We start from the raw sequence: 7945 nt of genomic DNA on the forward strand, positions 1-7945 counted from the left end.
ATGGTAGTCCTACCAAGGGTTCAGAAAGAGCTTAGCTTTGCTTGAGTGAAATAGAGTATCGAGGAAATGGTAAAGTAAAACAAGAACAGTAAAAGAAATTTTAGTATAATATACTTAAATGATGAAGCTCTTTCTAATGGATTGAGTCATAATGGAGGAAATAACTTTATAAAAAGTTCCAAATTAGTTTAGTGGGCTCTAAAAAGATCAAAGTTTACAGTATTAGGCTTGTGATGGGTACCGGCAGCTTAAAGCTGACCCATATCCTAACGCCAGTGACAACCCCTTAGTCAGGTGGTAACAGTTGATATCTCTTTCAGTCAATTGATATAACATATTTTTTATCATCTATTTATTTCAATTTTCACTACTCACTAAAATTAATAAATATTTAAAATAAGTTAAAATTTTCAAAAATTAAAGAATTGGATATAATAGCAAAAAGTTGAAAAAATTAATTTTTTTATTATTAGAAATAATTTAATTTTTTTTAAAAAATGAAAAATGAAAAAATTGAGAGTATAAAATATTATACCCAGGAAGACGAATATGTTGAATCTTATTTAGGTAAAATAAAAAACATTATTAATAAAAAAGAATATATTTTATTTACTTAAATATATATAATTAGAATACAATGAAAGTTTTCTTTTGATGTTTGGATAATTTTAATTTAGATCATTACTTTAATTTTATTAATTTTGTGGTGTTCTTTACACTTCCTTTGAAAACAATTTTTATTAGTTTTAATATATATTATTTAATTAGCATAATTTTTTTAAAAATTATAAAAAAAAAATTGCAAGTGAATATAAAGAATATAAACAACGTATAATACATCTTAAGAAAATATAATATTTAAAAACCCTCATATATATCCATGAGGGCCACGCAGAAACTTATGTAAGCATAATTTCTCCCATGTCAGTCTGACTTGTATGTTTTGAGGGGGGTACTAAAGCCCTGTTTGACATTTAATTTTAGAGTCTGAAACTGCTTTTCTGAATAAAAGCACCATTTTAAATGCCGTTAAGAAAAGTAGTTTGAAAAAAATTGTTTTGTTATTTTAGTATTTTTATTATTAAAATTAATTAACTTTAATTTTTAATTATTTTTTAATACCCTCTAACAAATATATTTAAAAAAATAATTTTTTCAACAGCAATTTTACCAGCAATGTCAAGTAAGTCTAAGTCTCTCAATGGATATATATATATATATATATATATATATATATATATATATATATATATATATTCTCACATTGACAATTTTATTTTATATAGCCATTAATTTTCTCTATCTATCCCACCAACATTAATGGGGATGGATAAATAGAATTGTCAGTGTGAAAACAATCATCAGTGTGAAAACAATCCTATTTTATACACACATTAATTTTCTCAATCCCTCCCACCAACATCCCGCCATGGATAGGGAGAATTAATGTGTATATACGTACGTGGATAGGGAGACTATGCTTTTCAGATAATAGTCACGGTTGCCTTCCTCTCCTTTCTGTTCAAACTTCAAATACTCATGGTATTAAAATAAAAAAATAATAAAAAATACACAGAGGGAAGGTAGTTTGCCCAATTTGAAGACAAGACTCAAAAAGATGCCGTTGAACCAACTGGCAGGTTTCGACATTGAAAGGTTAGTACAGGTGCCTGATAACCAAGTTTTGCTCTTCAACTTATAACTGCTGTCAAGTTTTGTTCACCACTGAATATGATATTGTCTTCTTCTTCTTTATACTCTTGCTCACCTACTACTCACACAAGCACAAACGCATAGCCACAGATTCAATTTCACATTTTTGCAACAACATATTCATATTCCACCACCATTTCAAATTCATATCATAGATTCAACAAATCAATACAAGAGACCCAGCTAGGGTTGCTTGTAGTGCAGGATCAAGAGGAGATGAGGTAATAGGGTCATAGGTGTCCAAACAAATAGGACGACAATGGATTGGGTTGTATTCAATCCAATCGAACCCTAATAACATATTAGGTTTGGATAATATATAATATGATTTGGGACAGGTTCAGATTTTAAATTTAATACCTATGACGGATTCAAATTATACATGTTAGATATGCGTTACACAAACTTGATAAATATTTAATTAAATTTAAAATATATATTTTTTATAATAATATTTATAAATTTTTATATATTTTATTTTATATAAAATAAAATTGAAATATTTTATAAAATTATTAAAATTTTAAAATATAAATTATTAATAAAATAATTTTAATATAAATTATAAATTAAAATATATAAAATTAAAATTTTCAAATAATGATAATTAAATTTAGAATGAATTTAAATAATTTAAAATAAAATATAATTCAATTTAAAATAAATTTAAAATTTAAAAATATTATATTTCGTGGGTATCGTCATCCCTACAATAAACAAAAGATTGGAGTACACACCTCAATTGGGAGAAATTGTAAAGGAGGCGGCGGCAGAATTACTTTTTGCTTTTTCTCTTAATTTTTTGGGGCTAAGACAACACTGCATTCTTTTTAAATGCCGATTACAATAAGTCAGTTTCGACAAGCTGCTCTTTTAAGATAATATCAAACTCTATAGCTGCTAACCATGCTACTCACGGCCTTAAAGTTTGCTTGGTCATGATCAAAGCTTGCCTTGAGGTTCGGTTTGAAATTCATTTATAATTGGATTTAGGATTTTTTTTTTAAGAGAATATGAATTTAGGATATTATTATTATTATTATTAAAACCATAATTATAAGGTAATTTTTTAAATTTGTTAGTTAGAAAATATTGAAAATTAATTTAATGTCAAATTTGATAGATTTTAGTTAATTTAAAATAATTAAATAGTTTTTTCAACGTTTAAAATATAACTTCGAAAAAAAAAAAAAACGTTTGGACATCCAACCACAAAAGCAACAATTTTATTATTCAAAACTTATTGTAAAATTAATTTCTCTTTTCAATGACAGCACAATGGAGCTACCTCTATATCTCTACTTTGCATTGCACGGAGTTCTGTTTTCTGTGATTATGGTGTTATGTACTTTCGTACAAATCAAATATCAATCAGCAAAAGTCTCTCCACTTGACATGCAGAGCGGCATTATGGTTGCATTCTATATCGCAATTCTATTCTATGTCCTAACTTTGGTGACAGAAATTAGATTACGAATTCAAAACTCCATTTACCATGCAATTATGGGCAACTTATGCATCTTATTTGGAACTCTTGCGACCATTTTTCTCCTATTCATTCTCGCCCCATGGTTTGGATGGATCATTTTAGCCATATGGTTTTGTTGCCTCGCAAGAGCAGCATATAGCTCCTACCTAGAATGGCCCAAGTTGCAGCACGATGCGTCTCTCCGTGCAATCAATCTGCTCAATACACAAATGAATCGCGGCGAACCAGAGGAGCATGGATAGAGCCAGTTAATTCTTACATTGGAAGAACGTAACCCATTGATTAGATAGATACATGAGAATATGGATTTGAATGTAACGATCACCATTCCTCTGATACATTTTTCTCAATCCGTTCATTAGGGCCAATTCAAATGTCAAAAATCTGTTGTATTCTCCCTTCTAATTATATATCCTAATTCTATCTGCTCGACTACAGATATCATTATTGCTTCTCATAAAGCGCAAATCAGTAAATTCCTTTTCATTGCAGTTTGACTCAATTGGAGGACTATTGGAAGTGAGAAATCTGATGGGTATCATGACAATCTAACTTTCTTCCCAAACAGGCAGTTTAATACCTTCCAAACAGATATAAAATCTGCCAACAATTAAATTCCCTGTAATGAATTAATTCTTGGGATGATTTTACAAAAGCAGTGTATGGTGGTCTTGAACATGTATCAGCATAATCAGGAAGGAATGTCAGCTCCATCTCCAATATATATAGAATAGGCTTCTGACGAAGCCTGCCTCACACAATTTTATTGAAAATAATTTCAGATAAACCCCTCAACTTTTCATTGCAGTCCAAATAAGCCCAATTTGACCAAATAAACCTGCATTTAAGCTCAAATTAATCTCAAACATAACAAAATATTTTTTTAATCATAATATATATATATATATATATATATATATATATATATATATTAATTTTCAAATATTAAAAATTATATACTATTTTTAATCAAAATAAAAATTAAAAAATTGAACATAAAAAAGTGAATATTTCCAACCATCGAAAAGAACAACTAAAGAAATTCTACACACCATGATCAAGTACTAGCTATCCAAATGTGATTAAAATATAACCAAAACCAAAAGGACAATGATCACATGCTCTTGTGGTTGAATGGTGTATATACCCTCGTGACGAGGGCAATTAACATCGAGAGAGTGATGCTACCAAACATATTCAAGTGTTAAAACACAACAAGAATTGAATAGTTATAAAAAAAAAAAAAAAAGAAGAAGACAAGCCCTTGCTTACACGCGCAGTGTTGCATAAAGTGATTAAATAAAGAAGCAATGATTACAATAATTTCTTGATTACGTCGAACAGAACACTCAATCAATGCAAAACTCAGTTATCAGAATTTTGCGTTAATACTGTGAATCACCAAGAGAGGGATAAAACTCGATTGTTTCAGCATGAACCCAATAAGGATTTAAACGAAAAAGAAGAAAATCTTCTTAAACCCACCAGAGCCAGCAACTGGAGGAGTGTACCTGCCTTCATAATCAGGTCAAGGGACACGAAAAGAAGAAGGAAAAAAACTCTAAGAGACAACATTAACAAGTCGATACATGATTTGCACAAAATAGCAAGACGCTTACCGATTGGACCGAAATAAGAGCATTCCTGACATGATAAATTAGCTCAGACTCATTGAAATTAACATCCTCAATCTCCTGAACCTCCCCGTTGAAGTGATGGGCTAATTCCACAGTTCGAACTTCTAAGCTACTGAAGAAAGGCGCCTAGCTTTTCTTCTTCTTGTGGAGGTTGTACGCTACACCGCGAAGAAGAATAACAAACGACGGTTTTGAGGAACGAGCGAAATTTAATTAGCGTAGTCTATCTCTTGTATTTGTATGTTGGCCTATTATCTTTTCATATTCGCATTATGGGTCTTTTATTTTGTCAGTTTTACATAACTCATTGTCTCGGATTTCTCTTGCTCAGTTGGGCCCAATTGATTTTTTCCCAAATGGACAGGACCTCAAATTTAGCCTTGCTTTTTCTGGTTAAGACTTGTCGGTCTATTTAATGAACAAAATATAATAATGGGGTATCAATAAGTTGAATTGGCCCAAAAATTCAAATATTTTAGAATTAATTTATTTAATTTTAAATTAATTTTTAATATTGAGCCTTGTTTATCTCATAAAAAATAACTTAACTTATATATAAAAAATAATTTCATAAAAATATTTTTTATTATTTAATTATAATATTAAACTAATAGTATACATTTATCTCATGTATTTATAAATATTTTTACATTTTAATTATGTTATTATTGTTCTGAATTTTTTAAAAAAATTTATTTTCTTTAAAAATATTTAATTTTTTTATTTGAAAATAATTTTTATTAAACTATTTTTTTAAATATTTTAATTTAAAAAATATTTTTTAAAAGAATATTTTCCATAATAACAAATGAAACTTTAATATAAAATTAATTTCAAATAAATTTAAATGATTAAAAAATTAATATAGTCAATTCTAACTAATTTAAGATTAAAACACAATTATTGGTATATCTATTTAAAATATTGATAAAAAATTTTATCTATTTTGAAATACGAACTGGGCTCACCTTTAGTTTTAAAATTTTATTTTCTCACTTTTTTTCTCCTATACATATAATTATATTTTTAATATATATAAAAGAAATTAAATGTGTATTAATTTGTCAAAGATTTAGCTTTTGAAGATTTGGGTTGATTTATATTAAATTAATAAACTTCTAAATTCTTAATTAATCCAAAATTTAGGTGTCTTAATTTAAAATTATATAATTCTGCAATCTTCTAAGGCCTAAGTAAGGTGGCTTTTGCAATTATCCTCTGCAATTTCTGAATCTCTCTCTCAAATCATTTTAGCCTGGAATTGAAAACTGAAAGACAAATGAAAACCCTAAAACATTGCTTAAACTACATTAGCTAATTAGTTGATTGATTTACTAATTTCAGCTGGTGGGATTGAAATAAGGAGTGGGGCAAGTGAAGATCCATAAAGCAAGCTTGTTGAATAACAAACCTACGTAGGTGTGAAGAAGCTGTTAAAATTAAGTTCTTAGCTGCTCAAATAGGCTGCATTCTGATGATATATTTCAGATATTCAACTCAATGGACTGTAGATAGCCTTTGAAGATTTGGGGTCTTTCAATCTGTTTCCATATGAATTCCCCATAGAATAATTATAAGGTCCCAGTGCTAACAATAAATGATTAGAAACAAACAGTAACACTTTACTTCTCTGTGTATATTCTATATCAAATCAGTAACATTTTGCTCTTAGATTACGAACAAATATTTTTCTGTTGTATTCATTCTTTCTTATTTCTTCAAATCATATAATCTGTATTAGATTAGAAACTAACCTACTCGATGTTTTCTATTTCCTTGCAGATCCAAAATCCATCAACCATACCTGCAGAAGAGTAAAACAGCATCAATCTTTTTAATTGATTGGACTACATGCTTTCCTACAGGCAGCAACTTCTCGACATCATTGTGTATGCTCCAATGAAACAGCTATGGTTTTTATAGATTGGTGCCAAAATGATTACAGAAACTAATTGGCTATTTGAAGATAGAATATGCTAAAGGGTACTAGTAATCTTGTCCAACATAACAGTATAAATCATGAAATGAATGGAATCTAGTACAGATGAACAATTTCTACTCCTGTAAGCCCTCGGGGTGGTTATTCAATGCTCGATAAAAGATGAGAAAATGGAGAAGACGAAGATAGTAAGATGAATAATAAAAGTAACAAGAAGGAACCAATCGGCATGAGTTTTAGATCACTGACACTATAGCTATTTACGGAGTTGTGAAGTCTCTAGCTCAACCAAATAAAATATTTATAATATATATAAAAGTGGGAAGAAGGAAACATTATTGATTCCAAAATACCCTTTATTATTTATGTTATTTACAAAAATATTAATAAAATGTATCTATAATGACTTGTATATAAATTCGTCTTTAATAATATATTTTAGCGACAAATAATTTATTGCTACTCCATAATTTCTTCACTAATAAATTAGCAGCAATGCATGTTGCTCCATGAGAAGCTTATGCATACAATTTTGTCGCTATAAGTTCAGCAGCGACGGCATTTCCGTTGCTAAATCCCCATATATTTTCAATTTCAAATATTACTATAATTAACATAAATTAAAATTTTAATATTATTTTAATTACTATTTCAAATATTACTTATATAAAAAATCATATTATGATTCATAATACAATAATTCTATAATCTTAATCCTAAAATATTTTATCATGAAAATTTATATAATTTATTAAAATAAAATTAATAAAATAACTTAAACATCAAATCGCACTTCTATTAATTTATTTTTTTAATTGTTCTAAATATTTATAAACTTATAATATTAAAAGAGAAATAATGGAAAAATAAAAATAGCCTTAACATAATTATAAAAATATTATAAAAAATTAAATTATTAATTGAATAAAATTTACATTTATATCAATAAATATGAAATTCTAATCCTATTCAATGATAACTTGTTTCTTTTTTTTAATTATAGCATTTTAAGAAAAAGAAATATTAGTATATTAAAATCAATAATTAGAATTTTTAATTCAATTTAAGTATAACAACTATTTTATTAGTTACAAATTTATATTTTTCTAAAAAAATTACTGATATTGATAAAAATATAGCTTTAACTAAATTTAAATTTTATGTTTA

At 27.5% G+C, this 7945-nt stretch overlaps 1 long non-coding RNA gene across 1 annotated transcript; it reads right to left on the reverse strand.

The window, feature by feature from the left end:
• Positions 1-3659: 3659 nt before the first annotated feature.
• On the reverse strand, positions 3660-5027 carry LOC131176324 (uncharacterized). Its single transcript, XR_009146429.1, has 2 exons — positions 4822-5027; positions 3660-4040 (listed from the first exon to the last, which is right to left on the reverse strand). It is a non-coding gene; the product is annotated as an uncharacterized LOC131176324 (long non-coding RNA).
• Positions 5028-7945: the final 2918 nt, after the last annotated feature.

This window comes from Hevea brasiliensis, unplaced genomic scaffold (genome assembly GCF_030052815.1).
Source record: "Hevea brasiliensis isolate MT/VB/25A 57/8 unplaced genomic scaffold, ASM3005281v1 Scaf1, whole genome shotgun sequence".
Lineage (NCBI taxonomy): Eukaryota > Viridiplantae > Streptophyta > Magnoliopsida > Malpighiales > Euphorbiaceae > Hevea > Hevea brasiliensis.